Here is a 24,565-nt window from a genome sequence, read left to right on the forward strand (position 1 = left end):
CCAGTTACCAAATCACTTAAGTGGCCCACTCTCTTCAAAGCTAAACTTCTGGTTTACTGTGTTACACTTGCTCACTTGCTGCCCTGACCTTGTACTCTTTACTAGATTACGCTTGGCTGCCTCCTGACCTGACCTTGGAACCATTTACTGGATTACACTATAAGCAACAGTCTTCCTGGACCACCACCAGCTTCTAGACTGTGGCATGGATGCTTTTCTGCAGCTACCACATACCATGCCTGACCAGCCTAGACTTTAGTTATCCTTTCCTGTTATTTGTTTTCAGTCTCAGTGCCATCTGCCTATCTCTTGTCTTGGATGTCCTTGCTGCTGACCTCTGCCTTGAACTTGGATTCTTTTTTAGCATTTCTGCCAGCTCTAACCTTGGTCTATTTACTGAATTACACCTGGCACTTACCTGCCCTGACCTTGAACTGTTTACTGGGTTATGCTTGCCTACTACCTGCCCGACATTGGAACTGTTCTCTGGATTACACTACAAGCAACATTCTGGACCACCACTTGCTTCTGAACTGTGGTACAGACGCTATTCTGCAGCTACCACATTCCTTTACCTGATCAGCCTAGACTACAGGTACCCTTTCCTGTTATTTCTGCTCAGTGCCATCTGTCATCTCTTGTCTTGTGTAGCACCCTCTAGTGTGTGCTAGAAGTAGAGTAGGAAAACTTAGTTTAGCTCAGGGCTAAGCCTAAGCTATGGCATTTGGGTCAGGGTTAACTAAGGTTCAGGGCTGGGTGACTCATCCTGACAGCTCTCTGGTGCCTCCCCTTGGTCTACTCACTTTTGTTGCCATCAGTTTAGACATTAATGGCTGTGTGTTGAGTTATTTTGAGGGGACAGCAAATTTACACTGTTATACAAGCTGTACACTCACTACTTTACATTGTAGCAAAGTGTCATTTCATCAGTGTTGTCACATGAAAAGATAGAAGAAAATAGTTACAAAAATGTGGTCCATAGCAGAAAGAGGACTTTTTAAGGCTGAGTAATCTTCCGCAGGGTTTCCCTACAATTAACTTAACTCCCCGGCTGCCCTGCAGATTGAGATAAAAGGATCTGGGACATGAATTTAATTGTGAGGAACGGCAGTGCAGTAGATCAATCCGCCTGCACCCAAAAGTGGTAACTAGTCCTATTCTTGCCCCCGCGCTCTCAGCTGAACAATGGGGCCTGGGAATTTTTTTTTAATAGCTGCGGGGGGGGGGGGGGGGGAGTGTGAGTCAGACTCCTCTCTCTGCCGCCAGGCCCCCCCCTTGTGTACTAAGGGGTAGCAAAATTCCAGTAGGCCTGCTTGCCTTAAGGAAAGGGGGGCTGCTAAATGCAGAAGAAACACTTGCTGGATATTGTTCCTGCCCGAGGCATCAGGCTGAGCGCTAGGCTTTGTAATGGGAGAAGAAGGAAAAGTGAAAAAACCCAGAAGCAAAATATAAATAATAGTTTCCCATAACACAGTTAGGTACAAAAATATTATATGAAAGCCCACTAATAATAGTGAAAAATGAAGAAATTCATATAGTAATATGCATAAATATCTTTGGTAACCAATCTATTTTCTTTTTTTCTTTTTATATCAAATTTTTTTTTTATTTTTATAATGCTTGTTCAATACAAATAGGAAAAAGATATTTTTATACAAATTAACAGCTAACTAACCACACACACATACACCAACAATAAACATACACCTCACATTGATTTTCAATTGGTTTTACTTTGTTCAACTCCCATCATCTTAATATGTTATAAATCAAGATCAAGATTAATCTCCTCATCCCCAACCTCCCCCCCACCAACCCCTCCACATAAGCCATCATACAGCAAATTACTCTAATCAATCCAGTAATGCCAGATTTTACTAAATTTCTGGGGGACTCCTCTATGTTTATATGTTAATCTTTCTTTTTTTAATATATAGTTTATTCTATTACACCACTGTTTATGGGTTGGTGGATCCTTAACTGTCCATTTTGTAGGATAAGTTTACGGGCTAGGTAGAGAGATCTAGTCCACATTATGTGCATATCTACAGGTAAAATTCCATCTACAGGTAAAATTCCATCTGGAATTATTCCCAGTAGTGATAATTTAGGAGTATTTATTATTTCTGTTTATTCAGAGTGATAAAAACTTTTTACCAATATCTGTAAAGTTTGGGACATCGCCAAAGCATGTGAACAAGGGAGCCATTCGAAACGAAACATCGTGGACATAAAGGCGATATATTTTTTCCCCACGCAAATAATTTTTGTGGGGTATAGCGGGTTCTGTGTAAAATAAAGAGCTGAGTCAATTGCTGAGATGGTGAAATAGATACCTCAGGGAGGATCTCCATAGCACGAGTCCATTCATCTTCATTAAGATCCATCAGATCCTTTTGCCAACGAATAAGACTCTAATGCCTATAAAAATAAAATATGGGTTTGTTTGGCGCTAACCGGAAGACCTAAATGATTAGGTCTGTATCGGGATAGCCTGGTGAAGTGCTTAAACCATTACACTTTATATATCTATATGGTGTACATTAGCATGGAGTCCATGCCTCCTAAATGTTAGATTTGGGGATGGAGTGCTGTATATCAGTGTATTCACACAGGTATGTGATTAAAGGTGTACAGTTAGAAAGCCAATGTAATTATATCCAACTATCTGCCCAACAGTGAGAGGTTTGCAATATAACGGTCACTAATAGGACTAAAGGCTGCACCTCTGCATGTGCACCAGCTTAATGGATGTTCCTTATATTGCAAAACATCTCCAGATAAAAACCAATTATATATCCATAAGTATAGTGTGCATTATGGAGTGGATATTAATCATAAATCAATAAGGATACCATATATAATGCACCTCGATACAATAGCCTTAGACATAAACCATGTATATATCAGCTTATGGAGTAGAAATCGCATAAACGCATAGCATTTTGTATTGTTAAAAATTGCAGCCAGTACATCTCAAACAAGATATATTAGTCCCATGGATTAGGTTAGTAGTTTTCAACAGGTGACTTTGGTGCAGAGACAGTTGCCAGGGGACTTTGGTGCTCCCCCTGATGGTTGTCTACTCACCAGCTCCTGGAACCCCTGCAGGGGTAATACGCCTGTAGTGTGTTAAAATGGGACTCGTTGCTTGTTGCCTGTTGCGGTGGGTCACTTCAGTGTGACCAGATCCCCATCCCTTTTACAGGGGTAGTGCACCTCCGCTTCCTGCTGATTGCGATGAATGCCTCCTGTGTAGTCCGATTAGTGGAGGTGTTGCGATCCCACGTGTATCAAAACATAATGAGAAGAGCTTCCATAGCGTGATAAAGTAAAACCACTTTATTTAAAAAACATTTGTAACCAATTCATAAAAAATTATAAAAACATCTTCATAGTTTTGTCCGTATTGAGAACCTTCATAATCTCCATTTCTTCTCCCATTATAGGGATGGTCACGTTCCCCCAGTGTAGAGTATCTGTTATGCACAGGTATACTGTATCTTGGTGTACGTGGAGTTCCATACTGGGTAGTTTGCTGGTAATTAGTTCTTCTATTTTCTAGTCTGTCTGGGAACCTATTGGGTGTTCGACGTCATCACGCTCTTCACTTCACCTATGGACACACGAGAGGGAGGAACGCTGTATCAGCGTCAGGCTGGAATATCCCCCATCTTGCTTTTTTGCTCTGTAAGAGTGAATTTTTAAACTTTACCTGTCAGGAAGCAGTATCCTATCCCAGTCATCTACTGGGTAGGAAATATATATGGTGCTTGGACTTTCTTTCTCATTTTTTTACTTTTTATAATTTTTTATGAATTGGTTACACATGTTTTTTTAAATAAAGTGGTTTTACTTTATCACGCTATGGAAGCTCTTCTCATTATGTTTTGATACACGTGGGATCGCAACACCTCCACTAATCGGAACACACAGGAGGCATTCATCGCAATCAGCAGGAAGCGGAGGTGCACTACCCCTGTAAAAGGGATGGGGATCTGGTCACACTGAAGTGACCCACCGCAACAGGCAACAAGCAGCAAGTCCCATTTTAACACACTACAGGCGTATTACCCCTGCAGGGGTTCCGGGAGCTGGTGAGTAGACAACCATCAGGGGGAGCACCAAAGTCACCTGGCAACTGTCTCTGCACCAAAGTCACCTGTTAAAAACTACTAACCTAATCCATGGGACTAATATATCTTGTTTGAGATGTACTGGCTGCAATTTTTAACAATACAAAATGCTATGCGTTTATGCGATTTCTACTCCATAAGCTGATATATACATGGGTTATGTCTAAGGCTATTGTATCGAGGTGCATTATATATGGTATCCTTATTGATTTATGAGTAATATCCACTCCATAATGCACACTATACTTATGGATATATAATTGGTTTTTATCTGGAGATGTTTTGCAATATAAGGAACATCCATTAAGCTGGTGCACATGCAGAGGTGCAGCCTTTAGTCCTATTAGTGACCGTTATATTGCAAACCTCTCACTGTTGGGCAGATAGTTGGATATAATTACATTGGCTTTCTAACTGTACACCTTTAATCACATACCTGTGTGAATACACTGATATACAGCACTCCATCCCCAAATCTAACATTTAGGAGGCATGGACTCCATGCTAATGTATACCATATAGATATATAAAGTGTAATGGTTTAAGCACTTCACCAGGCTATCCCGATACAGACCTAATCATTTAGGTCTTCAGGTAGCGCCAAACAAACCCATCTTTTATTTTTATAAATAAGAATTGGGACTTTAAATGAGGTCATGGAAACCATGTAGGTACCTGGGGTAGCAGTGCAATTTTATTAATCAAGTAACATGCATAAAACAATTCAAAACAGAACCACATACTGTGGAGAAGGACATTATAATAAATATCATTCCAAAATCACAACACATGTATTTGTGTATAAGCGATCGGCATCAAGGGTACAATCCACTTGGCGCCACATAGTGGTCTAATAGAGAAATTTAATGCATGTACAAGGATTACATAATATGTACAGAAAACAATACCACAGCACAACGAAATAAATAAATAGTATAAGTAGTATATAAAACCATAATGATTGTTCTTAAGATGTTGTAATGTCAGCATATGTTGGTATCCCAAAAGCCCGACGCGTTTCGTGTAGAACACACTCATCAGGGGCCAGGTAGTCAGGGATTTCTAAAATGTAATACAACATAAAGTGAGTCTAGATAGTAGCTCATAATGGCAGCGAAAGAGGGGTGGGTCACCCTAAAACACTTACATGTGAATGGTACATTGGGACATGGCAAGTGCAGAGCCAAGACCAACAGGCATCTCTCCCGGGAGCTGAGGTGCAGCGGAATGCGCGCTGGCGAGCCGGGTACACAGAGTCCCCCCCGAGGAACAGCGCGGGAGCCACAGAGCCGAGATGGATGGAGTATCGACAAAGAGTGCCAATATGAACTGCCTGGGAGAGAAATTAAATTGAAACAATGTATCAAATTTGGTGTTGGTAAAAAAAAAACAAAAAAAAAAAAAAAAAACAATGTTCTCTCTCTAATGAGCATGGTGAAATACGGAAATATGTGCCAAAAAAAGCTGCATAGATAAAATTGAGCATCAAAAGTATCAAAAGTATCCACATCCAACATAGTGGACTGTGGTGTGTATACAATTGGAAAAAGAATTTTAAAGCAGGCAGCAGGGGTAACACCGATTACAACCAGCCAAAAAGGTGGATAGAATGACCATGTATAGGCTTACATGCATCCCAGGCAGGAGAGAAGGCACTGTGGATTGTGGGTGATGATGAACAATCTCGGAACGGAGGCGCCCACGCTGTGTCAAGGGAGACAAGATATACCCGACAGAAACCATGTGCACGCTGTCCGCGTACACCAGCGTCACCCGAGCACGGCAGAAGACAGGGGGGAGGGGCTCTGACTCTGACGGCGGCCTCCGTCATTCAGCAGCATCCGCACTCCCCATCTGACTGGCTACATGGAGGAACTCATGCACCACGCCGAGACGCCCAAATTGGCGTCCAACGTGGGGCAGGGGGGGTTGACGCCGATGCGCTGTGGGCGCCCGCCCAACCCTCCTTAAAGCAACAAAGTGCACTCCCTCCAGCACACGAACCGGAGCGGGAGGGGAGGGCAGGGGGGACACACAGAGCGCATCGCAGCTCCCGAGTATAAGATACAAAGCCAGTCCCGGATATAACACAGTCACGTCTCATCCCTGAAGGGGATGACAAGCCAAACAGCTGTGCTGCCTGATCTCATGGAAACCAAGGAGGTGTCCAGGATCAGCAGAACCTGAATATGGAAAGTAACCATACAGGTACATGGATACCTAACATGTGGGTGGCAGGGGAACACTGCCAGAGCCTCTCCAAGGACCTCCATCCCTGTATAGAATCAATAGAAAATGGGAAAAGGGGGGAAGTGGGACTTTAAGTGAGGCACCAAAGGTGTCTCCATCCCTGTATGCGAACATAAATAAGAATTGGGACTTTAAATGAGGTCATGGAAACCATGTAGGTACCTGGGGTAGCAGTGCAATTTTATTAATCAAGTAACATGCATAAAACAATTCAAAACAGAACCACATACTGTGGAGAAGGACATTATAATAAATATCATTCCAAAATCACAACACATGTATTTGTGTATAAGCGATCGGCATTAAGGGTACAATCCACTTGGCGCCACATAGTGGTCTAATAGAGAAATTTAATGCATGTACAAGGATTACATAATATGTACAGAAAACAATACCACAGCACAACGAAATAAATAAATAGTATAAGTAGTATATAAAACCATAATGATTGTTCTTAAGATGTTGTAATGTCAGCATATGTTGGTATCCCAAAAGCCCGACGCGTTTCGTGTAGAACACACTCATCAGGGGCCAGGTAGTCAGGGATTTCTAAAATGTAATACAACATAAAGTGAGTCTAGATAGTAGCTCATAATGGCAGCGAAAGAGGGGTGGGTCACCCTAAAACACTTACATGTGAATGGTACATTGGGACATGGCAAGTGCAGAGCCAAGACCAACAGGCATCTCTCCCGGGAGCTGAGGTGCAGCGGAATGCGCGCTGGCGAGCCGGGTACACAGAGTCCCCCCCCGAGGAACAGCGCGGGAGCCACAGAGCCGAGATGGATGGAGTATCGACAAAGAGTGCCAATATGAACTGCCTGGGAGAGAAATTAAATTGAAACAATGTATCAAATTTGGTGTTGGTAAAAAAAAAAAAAAGACAAAAAAAACAATGTTCTCTCTCTAATGACCCCTGATGAGTGTGTTCTACACGAAACGCGTCGGGCTTTTGGGATACCAACATATGCTGACATTACAACATCTTAAGAACAATCATTATGGTTTTATATACTACTTATACTATTTATTTATTTCGTCGTGCTGTGGTATTGTTTTCTGTACATATTATGTAATCCTTGTACATGCATTAAATTTCTCTATTAGACCACTATGTGGCGCCAAGTGGATTGTACCCTTGATGCCGATCGCTTATACACAAATACATGTGTTGTGATTTTGGAATGATATTTATTATAATGTCCTTCTCCACAGTATGTGGTTCTGTTTTGAATTGTTTTATGCATGTTACTTGATTAATAAAATTGCACTGCTACCCCAGGTACCTACATGGTTTCCATGACCTCATTTAAAGTCCCAATTCTTATTTATGTTCGCGTACAGGGATGGAGACACCTTTGGTGCCTCACTTAAAGTCCCACTTCCCCCCTTTTCCCATTTTCTATTGATTCTATACAGGGATGGAGGTCCTTGGAGAGGCTCTGGCAGTGTTCCCCTGCCACCCACATGTTAGGTATCCATGTACCTGTATGGTTACTTTCCATATTCAGGTTCTGCTGATCCTGGACACCTCCTTGGTTTCCATGAGATCAGGCAGCACAGCTGTTTGGCTTGTCATCCCCTTCAGGGATGAGACGTGACTGTGTTATATCCGGGACTGGCTTTGTATCTTATACTCGGGAGCTGCGATGCGCTCTGTGTGTCCCCCCTGCCCTCCCCTCCCGCTCCGGTTCGTGTGCTGGAGGGAGTGCACTTTGTTGCTTTAAGGAGGGTTGGGCGGGCGCCCACAGCGCATCGGCGTCAACCCCCCCTGCCCCACGTTGGACGCCAATTTGGGCGTCTCGGCGTGGTGCATGAGTTCCTCCATGTAGCCAGTCAGATGGGGAGTGCGGATGCTGCTGAATGACGGAGGCCGCCGTCAGAGTCAGAACCCCTCCCCCCTGTCTTCTGCCGTGCTCGGGTGACGCTGGTGTACGCGGACAGCGTGCACGTGGTTTCTGTCGGGTATATCTTGTCTCCCTTGACACAGCGTGGGCGCCTCCGTTCCGAGATTGTTCATCATCACCCACAATCCACAGTGCCTTCTCTCCTGCCTGGGATGCATGTAAGCCTATACATGGTCATTCTATCCACCTTTTTGGCTGGTTGTAATCGGTGTTACCCCTGCTGCCTGCTTTAAAATTCTTTTTCCAATTGTATACACACCACAGTCCACTATGTTGGATGTGGATACTTTTGATACTTTTGATGCTCAATTTTATTTATGCAGCTTTTTTTGGCACATATTTCCGTATTTCACCTTGCTCATTAGAGAGAGAACATTGTTTTTTTTTTTTTTTTTTTTTACCAACACCAAATTTGATACATTGTTTCAATTTAATTTCTCTCCCAGGCAGTTCATATTGGCACTCTTTGTCGATACTCCATCCATCTCGGCTCTGTGGCTCCCACGCTGTTCCTCGGGGGGGACTCTGTGTACCCGGCTCGCCAGCGCGCATTCCGCTGCACCTCAGCTCCCGGGAGAGATGCCTGTTGGTCTTGGCTCTGCACTTGCCATGTCCCAATGTACCATTCACATGTAAGTGTTTTAGGGTGACCCACCCCTCTTTCGCTGCCATTATGAGCTACTATCTAGACTCACTTTATGTTGTATTACATTTTAGAAATCCCTGACTACCTGGCCCCTGATGAGTGTGTTCTACACGAAACGCGTCGGGCTTTTGGGATACCAACATATGCTGACATTACAACATCTTAAGAACAATCATTATGGTTTTATATACTACTTATACTATTTATTTATTTCGTTGTGCTGTGGTATTGTTTTCTGTACATATTATGTAATCCTTGTACATGCATTAAATTTCTCTATTAAACCACTATGTGGCGCCAAGTGGATTGTACCCTTGATGCCGATCGCTTATACACAAATACATGTGTTGTGATTTTGGAATGATATTTATTATAATGTCCTTCTCCACAGTATCTGGTTCTGTTTTAAATTGTTTTATGCATGTTACTTGATTAATAAAATTGCACTGCTACCCCAGGTACCTACATGGTTTCCATGACCTCATTTAAAGTCCCAATTCTTATTTATGTTCGCATACAGGGATGGAGACACCTTTGGTGCCTCACTTAAAGTCCCACTTCCCCCCTTTTCCCTTTTTCTATTGATCTTTTATTTTTATACACGTTTGACAGGGTACCCCATTGGGCACTCTGGGTAAGGGGGGCAGCAACCTGTAGTTTCTCGCCGTATAGACTTATCCTAAGCGCAGCTTATATACAATTCACAAGACTCTAATGCCGCGTACGCACGGTCGGACTTTTCAGCTACAAAAGTCCGACAGCCCGTCCGACAGACTTTCGACGGACTTTTGGCGGACTTTCAACAGACTTTCTAACGACCGTACTTGCCTACACACGATCACACCAAAGTCCGACGGATTCGTACGTGATGACGTACACCGGACTAAAATAAGGAAGTTGATAGCCAGTAGCCAATAGCTGTCCTAGCGTCGGTTTTTGTCCGTCGGACTAGCATACAGACGAGCGGATTTCTGGGTCCGGCGGAGTTACGACGTAAAGATTTGAAGCAAGTTCCAAATCTAAAGTCCGTCGGATTTGCAACTGGAAAAGTCCGCTGAAGGTCCGGTGAAGCCCACACACGATCAGATTGTCCGCCGGATTTGGTCCGTCGGACAAGTCCGGTCGAAAAGTCCGACCGTGTGTACGCGGCATTAGCCTGTCCATCTGCCTTTGCTGTATTTAATAAAATGTGGTATAGATCCCCTATTAGTCCTCGTTTAATAGGCCTAACTGAAGTTGCTTTCAATAGGATTTCTGATGGATTACCATATTTATTGGTGTATAACACGCGCCTGCGTATAACACGCACCCCAAGTTTAGGAGGGAATTTTAAGGAAAAAAACTTTTAGGAGTAAAGTTTAAGGAAGAAAAACTCACATTAAAATGCCCATCAATGCAGCGTTATCGGTGTCCATCTGCAGCCTTGCTCCAGTGTCTATTGCAGCCTTGTCAGTGCTGCTTTGCCCCAGTGCAGAATTGTCAGTGCAGCTTTGCCCCAGTGTCCATTGCAGCCTTGTCAGTGCAGCTTTGCCCCAGTGCAGCCATGTCAGTGCAGCCTTGTCAGTGCAGCCATGTCAGTGCAGCCTTGTCAGTGCAGCCATGTCAGTGCAGCTTTGCCCCAGTGCAGCTTTGCCCCAGTGCAGCCTTGCCCCAGTGCAGCTTTGCCCCAGTGCAGCCTTGCCCCAGTGCAGCTTTGTGGGATCGCCGCGATCCCTGCCGACATACACAGCCTTGAGTAAATTCAAATATGGTGCCGAGACTGCAGGGACTCGGCAGAGTCGAGATACACAAACCCGAGAGTCCTCGGCTTTTCTCGCCGCCGCATACAGTCCCGCCCAGTCCGCCCTATGATGAACATCACACAGGTCCAATGGCAGGACTGGGCGGGACTGTAAGCGGCGCCGAGAAAAGCCGAGGACTCTCGGGTATGTGTATCACGGCTCTGCCGAGTCCCTGCAGTCTCGGCACCATATTTAAATTTACACACGGCTGTGTATGTCGGCGGCGATCGCAGCAATCGCCGCGATCGCTCCGATCACACAAAATTGGCAGGGATCGGCCTATAACACGCACCCATGATTTTCCCCTGATTTTCAGGGGAAAAAAGTGCGTGTTATATGCCGATAAATACGGTATATTGAAGTTGAAATGTTAAAGCTTGACTTTGTAAAGCATGACGAATCTGAAGGTACTGGTAGAAGTTAACCTTTGATAGTTGGAAGCGATCTTTCAATTTACTAAAAGGCAGTAAAGTATCCCCTTCAAATAGCTGGTAAAGAAAATTTATCCCAACCCTTTTCCATTCTAAAAATTCTGATATTTTATTCAACTCGGGTAAGCAAAAATTCTCCCATATTGGCATGTGTCTTGTATATCCCTTATGCTGCGTGATAGTGCGTATTGTCTCCCACAGTTTATGGATTAAATGGAAATCTAAATCTATTTTTCCAACTGTCACATAAAGTCATACCAGCAAAAGCTGATTTGTGAATGGTTGCTATGAGTTACTTTTATGCTAAATAAACATTTCAAGATGATAGAGAAGATCAGGCTTACAACGGGGGAGTCTTTGTGATCTGAATAATAAGTAGAATGTACACAGATAAGCTTTCAGAAAAGTCATTTTTTCAGATATGAGATCATATATATTCGTTGTTTTTCTATATGTTTCATGCAGTGTATTTTCATACTATTACTCTTCAAACCAAGCTGTTGACAATACATCAAGTGTGTGTTTGGGATATTAATCCTTCAGTATAGCCACGCATTTGAAGGTTGCAATTTTCTACCATAAATATTCATATTACGTCCTAGACTCCTGCACATAACACCAGCTGTTGACCTGCTGAGGTCCCCATATCAAAAATAGAATAATAACTGGGTATAGAGAGCACAGTTCTGTGTGTAATTGGCTCATGTATTTATATTATACTGCAAAGAGTAAGGCAAGATCTGCTGAGTGTTGGAAAGTTTGTATTGTGCTGAGCCAGCTTTTCTGACTCTCTCTCTTGTTACAGGGCCAATAAACCCAAAGGACAATTATTGCAAAAAACATATATAGTATTCTTGTAACGACATGCGTTTTTTATATGAAATGACAGTATTCAATTTATTACTTTTTTTCATCTTTGAGAATGATTTACTTTGCAGTACAAGCACCTAGGGAGGTCAGCGATGGCTCCCTTTAACCACTTGTCTACTAGGGCCATTTATAATTGGCAGCTGGTGGCATGGTGTTTTTAAACACACTTCTGAGACTGTGTTCACTATTGTTAAGTCGACTGTCAGCGTTCTGTTCACTTCCACACCCCACCAAAGGTGAACCCCCCCCCCCCCCAACCTGACTACTCATGTATTTTGGGCTCTGCTGCCTCTTCTGTGGGCCTAGGATGGGCATGGGTGGTGTTGGTGGGTGGAACAGAGGGAGATCAGTGAACATTTGTTTGCTTATTTCCCCTCCGGTGAATGAACTCAGGAAACAACGAGCATTTTGTCACTTCCGAGTGCCCAGTTTTCATTCCATGGCTGCTGTGGCTGGGGAAAAAGCTGATCAAGCATGACCATGTTCTGTGATTGGTGGAAATGCCAAGCAAGTGACCCCCCTTTGGTCACAATGGAAGCCACTTCTGACTTGGAAGACTTCTACTGTTCAGCGCTGACAACAACAGTAAGAGTCATCTTACTTACACCCCGCACTTACCCCATCTAGGTCGCGGGCTTCCTCCGGGCGGTGCCTTCTCCTTCCTCGGCTTCACAGCGGCTCGGCTTCCCCTGCGTCTCGTCCCTCCTCCTCCTCCTAGGTGCCCCGAGCCAACCCTTTTTTGAAGCCTATTAGAGCCTCTGGCTCTAATCATGTGCTTCTAAAAAAAAAAACCCAAAAAAACCCCATTGGAATCCATGCTTCCGGCGCATGTAGATTAGGGAACCAGACGCATGGATTAGGGGGGCTGTGCCCCTGCGCCCTGCATTACGGGCCGCCACTGCAAACCACCAATGTAAGGGTTCCATATCTTCTATTGGCCACCAATGTAAGTGTTCTATACCTTCTACTGATCACTGATGTAAGGGTTCCATACCTTCTATGGACCACCAATATTAGGGTTCTACACCTTCTATGTGTGATAATATGCAAGAGGGTCACGTGTTCAAACAAACAATGTGAATGTTTGTCCCTTGATTCTGTGATCACAATTTTTATTTTATTGATGTATGCCGGTTTTTAGAAATAAAAAACCTACTCTTTTTGACCTACACCTTTTGGACGAGAGTTCCTTTGCGGTCCAGTTTGGTCCTCCATGCCTGGATTACAGCCATGGTGTTCCCCACATCTGAGGTCCGGTTCGGTGGTCACCTGTACACCCCTTGGAGTAGTGTTTGGAGGTCCCGGGTCCTTTGGAGCCTTACCGATTTGCCGATCTTGGCATCCTTAATGACTCGTTTTCGCTGACATTCAAGGCTACCTGTTCCGGTAATAGTAGATATACTTCCCTTTTTCGGTTGAAGATGTACCATCTCTGATGCTCTCTATGCCGGACTGTGCCAGTGTGCTCCATCCCTTTTTTAGCCACTATTTGGTGGTGGACACACACGGGTCCTTTTTAGGACCTTTATACCCATTGGACTTTGTCACATTTCTTTTTCCTTTCATTTGCATATGATTTATTCACACATTATTTATGTGCATATAGATAACGTGTTTATTTTTCAGCGCTACATTATTTGTCGTTCATTATCTGTTATCTTTGTCACATTGTTCATGTAGCAGCTTTTCACCATTTATTTGAGTTAGCGCAATATTATTTCCCTTATACACTCTTCTACTGATCACCAATGTAAGGGCTTCATACCTTCTACAAACCACCAATGTATGTTGTTGAAGGGCAACAAAACGAATAAGGGGATTGGAGGACCTCAATTATGAGAAATGACTGCAAACACTACATTTATTCTCGCTGGAGAAACGACGCTTGAGAGGAGATATGATAGTGATTTACAAATACCTCAATGGCAGTCCCAGCATAGGAAAAAACTATTCAGTCTCAAGGAGTGTAAGAGGACACAGAACCACACAATGAGATTGGAGGACAAGCGGTTTAACCTTAAACTGCGTGGGGGGGGGGGGTTTCCACTGTGTGGGCAATACGGATGTGGAACTCTCTTCCACAATTGGTGGTGGCAGCGGGGAGTATGGATTTTTTTAAGATACTCTTGTATGTGCATCTTAAAGAACACAACATACAGGGATATGGGAAATAATTATAGACACTGACACATGTGCACATGCACAGGTTGAACTGGTTGGACTATTGTCTTTATTCAACCTTACCTACTATGAAACTATGAAGGTTCCATACCTTCTATCAGCCACTAATGTAAGTGTTCCATACCTTCCAATGATCAACAATGTAAGGGTTTTATACCTTCTATGGCCCACCAATATAAGGGTTCTATACCTTCTAGTGATCGCTTGTGTAAGGGTTCCATACATTCTACAAAACCACCAATGTAAAGTTCCATACCTTTTATTGGTCACCAATGTAAGTGTTCCATACCTACTAATGATCAACAATGTAAGGGTTTCATACCGTCTACTGACCGCCAATATAAGGGTTCCATACCTTCTACAGTCCACCAATGTAAGGGTTGCATACAGTACCTTCTACGGACCACAAATGTAAGGGTTCCATGCCTTCTACAGTCCACCAATGTAAGGGTCGCATACCTTCTACGGACCACCAATGTAAGGGTTCCATGCCTTCTATAGTCCACCAATGTAAGGGTTGCATACAGTAACTTCTACGGACCACAAATGTAAGGGTTCCATGCCTTCTACAGTCCACCAATGTAAGGGTCGCATACCTTCTACGGACCACCAATGTAAGGGTTCCATACCTTCTGCTGACCACCAATATAACAGCCATTTTTCTCATTGACCCTAATGAATTGGTTTAGTAAGGGTTCTCCAAGACTGGTAAATTATTTTAGGGTTTCTACTTGGCTAAAATGGTTGAGAAAGGCCGTATTACAGATTACCTATTTATGCTGTATACACTAGTTTGGAAATGGTGATAATATGACCAAATGCTCCTCTCTGTCACAAATAGGCATTACCCATAAGATCAATTTAAGCATATGCTTCGTAAAACTCATTGTCATCTCAATCGCTTTAGGCCTCCCAGATTCAATTGGACAATTACTGGCTGTACAATAAGACGGATGTAGATATTAAAAGACTGCTGGCCAAGTTTGAAAGTCTCCGGCTTGCAGGCAAGGGTTCATTTTTGCAGAAATAACATTATAAACATCAGTATGACAGCAAGAATGCATTTCCTCCCACCCACCCAGCCCCCCAAATCTCTGCAGGCTGTACGATAACACGCAGCTTGCTGATCCGAGAGGAACTGACACAAATGGACTGAAAACAAGTGCCTGGGTCATTGAGGGCTGAGAACCGATTCCCAAATAAATGAAGACAAACAGCTAAAACGTTAAGAGAAGGAAGACCAAGCCGCGGCAGAGCGGGCACCTAATAAGGGATAGGAATAGAGAGTGACACAGGAGCCCGATACTACACATTTGGATCAGCGCTCGCTTTACCGATTAAAAGGTCACTTTGGAGTGCCGGGAAGAACTAATTTGCCGAGAGAGAAAGCAGAGGTTTAAAAGGCCTCCTGATTAGGTACATTGGGACATAATTAGGGCACGGGGAGGGGAAACATTAAAACAAAAAGGGAAAAAGAAAAAGCCTACAGCTAAAATGATTCCACTTAATACTGGCCTCTTAATCGAAAGTAAGTAATGGCCTCAGGGGGTGATTTTATATATGGCATAATTTAATGTGCTTCATTTATCACAGCTTGTAGGTTTATTATTGAACCCCTTCCCTGCCGGGCAGTCAGAGACACATACTGAAGGCAATGCTGTTTGTGTTTATTAGAGGCTTGTTACAGGATCCGTGGATGTTAGATCAGGGGTAAGCGACCACAGGAAGGTGATTTGCCTTAAAGCAGTTGTAAACCTTTACATATACCTGGTGAAGTGACCAGCCTCAGGTGATACAAAGAGATGTACCTGTTTATCTGCAGCCCTACCTCCTCTACAGTCTCCTAAAGTACATATTTTACACAAAACTTTTGAGCTTCAGATTTCAGGGGCTGGGGATCTGATGTCACACACTGCACAACATAGAGCAGGGAGCTCAGTGTAATCTGGAACTTGAGTGGAGGGAATGAACAAACCCTTCCCTTTACACAGTCTCATAGGGAAACATGTACATCTGAGGCAATCAATTACCTGCTGTGTGCTGGGGGGGGGGGGGGCATTTCTCTGGATTGCTTGGTGTTAGCATAGACCAGGGGTCTCCAAACTTTCAAAACAAAGTGGCAGTTTATTGTCCATCAGACTTCAAGGAGGCCAGACTGTGGTCAGCGGGAGTGGAAATTTTCCTGGCATTCATGGGAATAAACATCGCCCCATTTGGTATTAGGGAGGGAGAAATAGTGCCCCATGGTTGATATCATTGGGAGGAATAGTGCCCCCTTTTTTGTTGTCATTAGGAGAAATGGTGCTTCATTATTGATATCAGTTGGCAGAATAGTGTCTCCTATCAGTGGGAGGAATAGTGTTCCAAGGGCCCGGATAAAGACAAGCAAAGGGCCACATCCAGCCCCCAGGCTGCAGTTTGGAGACCCCTGGCATAGACTGTCAACAGTGACTCATGCAGATAGCAGAGAAATGAGAGAGCAGATAGAAACCACACTTGGTGCTTTGGATCAAAGCAAGTACACACTATAGATGGATATGCTTTGTCCATTTTTCAATTCACATCTGCTTTAAATCTGAATTCCAGGTATGATCCGTATGGTGTATTTGTGGGTGGGATCATCTGCGTCCATGCACACCGCGGTACCTTTTGCACAAGCATAATGCCTGGGACCAGGATGAGATTGCGGTCATCTGAAAAATCTAACATTAGGGCAGTTCCTCCGACTTAGAGATAAGACTTCACTGTGTGCTGCATAATACAGAGTTCTTCTGAAAAGCGACTTGACCCATGTCACTACACAATGTCACCTGTATGTTTGCATTAGGTGGGACATGCTGAGCCTGTATCTCTCCACCAGTCCAGCATACACTCCTAGTAACAGAATGGGGTCCTGCCGAGCACATAGCAAGGATCTCATACGTGCTCATTAACTCTTTCCTAACATACCTCGCGACCAGACCAAGGATCTCCGTAACGCTGGTCTGCTCCCGGTTGCTATGGGGGAGAGAGGGAGACAGAACATCAACCCCCTCGCTACCGGAGGACCTTACCAGGTACCACACCTAAGGACTGGTTGCTATGTGTCTGGACCTTGTACTCAGGGGTGTACCTAGAGCATTTGGCACCCAGGGCAGATCTTATATCTGGCACCCCCCCACTAATCATGCCTGTACGCACTCAGCCTCCTTTATACCTATACGCACTAAGCCCACCCACACACCTGTACGCACTCAGCCCCTTCATACCTGTACGCACTCAGCCCCCTCATACCTGTACGCACTCAGCCCCTTCATACCTGTACGCACTCAGCCCCTTCATACCTGTATGCACTCAGCCCCCCTCATACCTGTATGCACTCAGCCCCCCTCATACCTGTACGCACTCAGCCCCCCTCCTACCTGTACGGACTCAGACCCCCTCATACTTGTACGCACTCAGCCCCCTCATACCTGTATGCACTCAGCCCCCCTCATACTTGTATGGACTCAGCCCCCCTCATGCCTGTACGCACTCAGCCCCCTCATACCTGTACGGACTCAGCCCCCCTCATGCCTGTACGCACTCAGCCCCCTCATACCTGTACGCACTCAGCCTCCTCATACCTGTACGGACTCAGCCCCCCTCATGCCTGTACACACTCAGCCCCCCTCATACTTGTACGCACTCAGCCCCCTCATACCTGTACGCACTCAGCCCCCTTATACCTGTACAGACTCAGCCCCCCTCATGCCTGTACGCACTCAGCCCACCAACACACCTGTACGCACTCAGCCCGCCTCATACCTGTACGCACTCAGCCCCCTCATACTTGTACGCACTCAGCCCCCTCATACCTGTACACACTCAGCCCCCTTATACCTGTACAGACTCAGCCCCCCTCATGCCTGTACGCACTCAGCCCACCAACACACCTGTACGCACTCAGCCCGCCTCATACCTGTACGCACTCAGCCCCCTTATACTTGTACGCACTCAGCCCCCTCATACCTGTATGCACTCAGCCCCCCTCATACTTGTATGGACTCAGCCCCCCTCATGCCTGTACGCACTCAGCCCCCCTCATACCTGTATGGACTCAGCCCCCCTCATGCCTGTACGCACTCAGCCCCCTCATACCTGTACGGACTCAGCCCCCCTCATGCCTGTATGCACTCAGCCCCCCTAATACCTGTATGCACTCAGCCCCCCTCATACTTGTATGGACTCAGCCCCCCTCATGCCTGTACGCACTCAGCCCCCCTCATACCTGTACGGACTCAGCCCCCCTCATGCCTGTACGCGCTCAGCCCCCTCATACCTGTACGGACTCAGCCCCCCTCATGCCTGTACACACTGGCTGCAACGATATCCTCCTTCAAAATAGGGACGAAGATCGGTGTGCTGCGGCCCGGAAGTGGTTAAGGAAACAAATTCCGAAAAACAAATTTAACAAAGCAAATTTATTTAAATAACAAATCAAAATGAAACGAAACAATTTTTTTGGTCCTGCACATGTCTATTCATCAGACCAGGCCACCTTCTTCCATTGCCCCGTGGTCCGGTTCTGATGCTCATGTGCCCATTGTAGGTGCTTTTGGCTGTGGACACGGGTCAGCATGGGCACCCTGACCGGTCTGCGGCTATTCAGCACCATACACAACAAAGTGCGATGTCCATTTTTTTCTGCTTTTAACACATCAACTTCAGGGGACAACATGTTTACTTGCTGCCTAATATATCCCATCCAATATATTACTTGCTGTTTAGTATGATCAATGTTATCCACTTAATCTGCCAGTGGTCATAAAGCTATGGCCGATCGGTGTCAAGCTGTAAGCCTATTGAAAAGCAGAATTTGCAGCATTAGGGCACAGCTAGAAACTTTCCTAGTTTGCGGACTGTCGTCACTATTTTAAATTATTGCACACGGTGACATCCACAAGGCATCTAAACGCGAACAGTCTTGGCATTAATGGATTCAAAACACATTATTTGTAAAATACAGACATAAGTGGGTTATGTAAGCAGTAAGAGCATTGCAGCATAAAACTGGCTCAGTTCCGCCGCTCTGCTATGGAGTTTTTTTTCTCTCTACTGAAAAAATAGGATTTTTTAAAACAGCTTACCTGTAAAATCCTTTTCTTTCGAAGGACATCATGGGACACAGAGCCACAGTAATTACTGATGGGTTATATAGGTATCACTGGTGATTGGACACTGGCACACCCTATCAGGAAGTTCAACCCCCTATATAATCCCTCCCCCTTGCAGGGATACCTCAGTTTTGTAGCCAAGCAATATAGTGTATTAGAAGAGGGGTGGGACCTCTGTGTCCCGTGATGTCCTTCGAAAGAAAAGGATTTTACAGGTAAGCTGTTTTAAAAAATCCTATTTTCTTTCTCGAACATCACGGGACACAGAGCCACAGTAATTACTGATGGGATGTCCCAGAGCAATGCTACCTGAGGGGGGGGAACCACGACCAAGTAGGGTGCAATCAGACCTGAGGACCCTGTACCGCTGCCTGCAGCACACTACGCCCAAAGGCGATATCCTCATGCCTTCTCACATCCACCTGATAGAATCTGGTGAATGTATGAACTGAAGACCAGGTTGCGGCCTTGCAGATTTGAGCCATAGAGGCCCGGTGATGCACTGCCCAAGAAGCACCAATAGCCCTTGTGGAATGTGCCCTGATCTGAAACGGAGGAATCTTCTGTTTCAAACCGTAAGCTTGAATGATCAACTGTCGAATCCATTTAGAAATGGTAGCTTTGACGCTGCCTGTCCTCTATTGGGACCCTCTGGCAGCACAAACAAAACATCCGTCTTGCGGATCTGAGTAGTTGCCCCTAGATAGGCCTTAACTGCTCTTACTACATCCAACGAATGTAGAGATCTCTCTTCCGGAGAACAGGGATCTGGAAAAAAGGAAGGTAGAACAATGTCTTGGTTTAAATGAAAATCAGAAACCACCTTCGGTAAAAAACTAGGATGAGGGCGTAGTACCACTCTATCCTTGTGTATAATCAAATAAGGCTCCTTACAGGAAAGGGCTGCTAATTCTGATACTCTTCTAGCAGAAGAGATGGCCACCAGAAAAATTAATTTCCTTGTCAACAAGACCAAAGGAATCTGACTTATTGGTTCAAAAGGCCGTTTCTGTAACACAGCCAGGACCAAATTCAAGTCCCAGGGGTTTAGGGGCGCTTTAACCGGAGGATTAAGACGCATCACCCCCTGCATAAAGTTTCGGACCAAAGAATGCGAAGCAAGTGGCCGCTGAAATAATACTGATAAAGCAGAGACCTGGCCCTTGATGGTACTCAAGGCCAGCTTCATCTCTAATCCCATCTGTAGAAAATCAAGGATTCTACCTATGACATATTTCCTGGGATGCCAACCTCTGGATTCACACCAGGTTATATAAGCTTTCCAGACTCTATGATAAATCATCCTGGAAGCTGGCTTCCTTGCATTAATCAAGGTAGATATGACAGGACCTGAGAGCCCACGACTCTTCAGAACGTGGGTCTCAATAGCCAAACCGTCAAATTTATCGTTTGTAAGGCAGGATGGAACACTGGACCTTGAGATAACAGGTCTGGGCGTACCGGTAGGGTCCACGGGGAACCCACCGTCATCCTTACTATTTCTGCATACCAAGTCCTTCTGGGCCAAGCGGGGGCCACCAGAAGTACCGACTTCCTTTCCTGCCTGATCCTGCGAAGGAGTCGTGGTAGTAGCAGAATAGGCGGGAATGCGTAAATCAGTGAGAACCGATGCCACGGAATCACCAACGCATCCGTCCCGCATGCAAGAGGATCTTTTGTCCTTGCCACAAATCTGTCTATCTTTTTGTTGAATCGGGATGCAAAGAGATCTACATCTGGAACCCCCCATCTTTGGCATATGGCCCAAAAGACGTCGGGATGCAGAGACCATTCCCCTGGAAGTAACTGCTGGCGACTTAGATAGTCCGCCTGCCAATTCTCTATTCCCGGGATGAAAACTGCCGATATGCATGGCACATGCATCTCTGCCCAGACTAAGATCTGGTTCATCTCTTTTTGAGCAGCTCGGCTCCGGGTGCCTCCCTGATGATTGACATAAGCCACTGCTGTGGCATTGTCGGACTGGATCCTGACCGGACAACCCTGTAGCCTGATAGTCCAGGCTTTTAGAGCTAGATGTATCGCCCGGATCTCCAGAATGTTGATGGGTAAGGTCCTCTCTGTCTTGGACCATACCCCTTGGACCGCAGCCTGTTCCAGAACTGCTCCCCAACCTGACAGACTGGCATCTGTTGTTACCACCGTCCAGGTAACCGGTAGAAAGGATTTCCCCTTCTGCAGGTTTTCGGGTATGAGCCACCAATTGAGGCTCTGACGCACCGCATGCGACAGGTGCATCGGAAAGTCTAATGCCTGAACCTTCTTGTTCCAGGTCGACAGAATACTGTGTTGCAGCATTCTTGAGTGAAACTGAGCATAGGGAACTGCTTCGAATGAAGACACCATCTTCCCTAGTAGCCTCATACAAAGGCGGACTGAGGGACCCTTCTTGGTCCTTACTGTCAGAATCAGCTCTCTCAAAGCAGTGATCTTTGCCTGGGGTAGAAATATTTTCTCCTGGCTTGTATGTATAATCAGACCTAAATATTCCAGTCTTCTTACTGGTTTTAGGAAAGACTTTTCTAAGTTGAGGATCCAACCCAGGTGTTCTAGATACCTGACCGTGGTCCTCAAGTTTCCATTCAAAGAGGCTACCGACCGGTCTATCAAGAGCAGGTCGTCTAGGTATGCTATGACAGCTATACCCTGAGCCCTTAATCTGGCCAGAGGGGGAGCCAAGATCTTTGTGAACACTCGAGGTGCAGTGGCTATCCCAAAGGGCAGAGCCATAAACTGGAAATGGCGCCCTCCTACCTCGAAGCGCAGAAACTTCTGATGAGCAGGAAAAATGGGCACATGCAGATATGCATCTCTGATGTCTATTGATGCCAGAAATTCTCCTCCCTGCAGGGTGGGAACTACTGTTCGAATTGATTCCATGCGGAAGGATTGAATCCTTAGGAATCGGTTCAGATCCCTTAAGTCCAAAATGGGCCTGACATCCCCATTTGGCTTTTGGACCGTAAAAAGGTTGGAATAGAAGCCCAATCCCTGGTCCTTTGCGGGAACTATCATAATGACCTCCTGCGACAAAAGTCGCTCTAATGCTAGAAGGAGCGACTGCTTCTTCTCTGGGTCTCTGGGAACATTTGATCTGAGGAACCGAGGAGAAGGGAATTCCTGAAACTCCAGCTTGTACCCTAAGGTTACCGTGGAGACTACCCATCTGTCCTGGAAGTCCTCCTGCCAGAGCTCTGAGAATTGTCGCAGTCTTCCCCCCACTCGAGTGAGCGGGGGCGCCCCCTCATGCAGAGGTCTTAGTGTTTTGCCTAGTAGGCTTCTTTCCCCAGGACTTCTTTTGTCCCTGGGGTTGACTCTTGTCTCTGGACCCCGATGGAGGCGGCCGTCGAGACTGCCTGGAGGCTGAAGCCCCCGGCGCTGGGGAAAGAGTCCGTTTGAAAGAGGGACGCTTACTCTTCTTCTTGACAGGTAAGAGAGTGCTTTTCCCACAAGAGATTCTCTTGATATAGTTATCCAAGTCCTCTCCAAACAACCTTGCACCACGAAATGGAAACCCAGCCAGTAGCTTCTTACATGGTGCTTCGGCTGACCAATTTTTCAACCATAGGATTCTACGTATATGCACCAACCCCAGTGAAAGACGGGAGGTTTGCACGATAGAATCTCTAATGGCGTCAACCACAAAGCATAAGGCCGCTGGAAGGTTAGCAAACCCCTGGGCCTGCTGTTCAGGTAATACTTTGATGACCTGCTTAACATGGTCTCTTAAGTATTGACAGACTCCAATCGCTGCTATTGCAGGTTGGGCCACTGATCCTGCTAAGGAGAAAACATCCTTCAATAGGGATTCCATCCTTTTATCTACAGGATCCCTGAGCATCTGAGCATTGTCTACAGGACAAGTCAGGCTATTATTTATTGAGGAAATGGCGGCATCAATAGCCGGAATTCCCCACATTTTAATAAACTTTTCTTCCATCGGATAAAGTGTTGAAAACTTTCTCGGCGGAAAAAAACGTTTGTCTGGGTGATCCCACTCAGAATAAATAAGCTTTTCAAGTAAAGTATGAAAAGGAAAAGCATGTGCTGCTTGGAAAGGTTTCAGTGACCCCAAAGCAGAAGAGGATTCTTTAGCAGTTTCAGGTATGGGCAACTTAAATGTGGAGCGGACCAATCCAGTGAGGATCTGCACTAAGACTTTCTCCTCTTGGGAAGTCGCAGAGGGTCCCTCTCCACCTGAATCCTCCGAAGAGGAATCATCCATCCCATCCCGATCCTCTGAAAGGGATTCATCTCCTTTATCCCAGAGCTCCTCTGTCTGAGGGTCTTGGGGAACAGAGGAAAGCCTAGTGCGTTTTCTTCCACTGAGTGAAGACGTAATCACGGCCATTAATCTTTCCTCTAGACCATTAATGGTTGAGGAAAAAACCTCTTGTGTAATATATACAGGGGCTGAAGTGCCAGAAGCAGGTGTAGCCCCTGACCCCAATGGCTCTCCCTGGCTAGCCGTCCCTGGCCCATCTTTAGGGGGGAAGGATGCTGCCGACAGGGGGCCCTCAGAACCTGAACGAGATCCCCTAGTGTCTCTGGTTCCTGGGGTGCTTGAACCTCTTCTACCCATAGTGCAAAGCAACAAGGTGTGAGGTATACAAATGAACACTGTCCGCTGAGCGATGTAGTCTGGCTAAAAGCCTTGCTACCCAATGCTCAGTCTGGTGTTACTTCAGTAAATGCTGCCTAGGAGAATGCCTGTGTCCCACCTTACATGCGACCGTCAGCTCTGTGTCTCTCAGAAGGCTGAGTGCACCTGTACAGAGTGCCTTTAATAGCCTGCAGCTGGCCTGAGTGGGAGTCTAAACACTCTGTGCTGACATCCCGCCCCCTCCTCTACCGCCCCCCCCCCTCGAGTTTTGAAAAAAACGAGCGCTTCCCACACTGCCGACTCTCCTGTCATGCTCTGGAGAAAAGGCTGGGGATGGGGGGGGGAAGGAGGGAGACTGGTAACAAGATTTGCCTGAACGGCTATCTTCAGAGATGGTGGCCATTAGGCCACAGAGCCCGGGTGGTATAACCACTTTCTAGACCCCTGTGGCCCCTCTCTAGCCTGGGGGGGAACATTCAAACATGAGAAATCCCCCCATCCACCTTACCTGCTTGCAGCCTGCTTGATACGCTGGGACATACACAGCGATTACAACACCTGAGACAGACATTCAGCATGTGTAGGTTTGTGCTCTTGGCAGCCC

This window comes from Aquarana catesbeiana, linkage group LG03 (assembly GCF_042186555.1).
Source record: "Aquarana catesbeiana isolate 2022-GZ linkage group LG03, ASM4218655v1, whole genome shotgun sequence".
Taxonomy (NCBI): domain Eukaryota; kingdom Metazoa; phylum Chordata; class Amphibia; order Anura; family Ranidae; genus Aquarana; species Aquarana catesbeiana.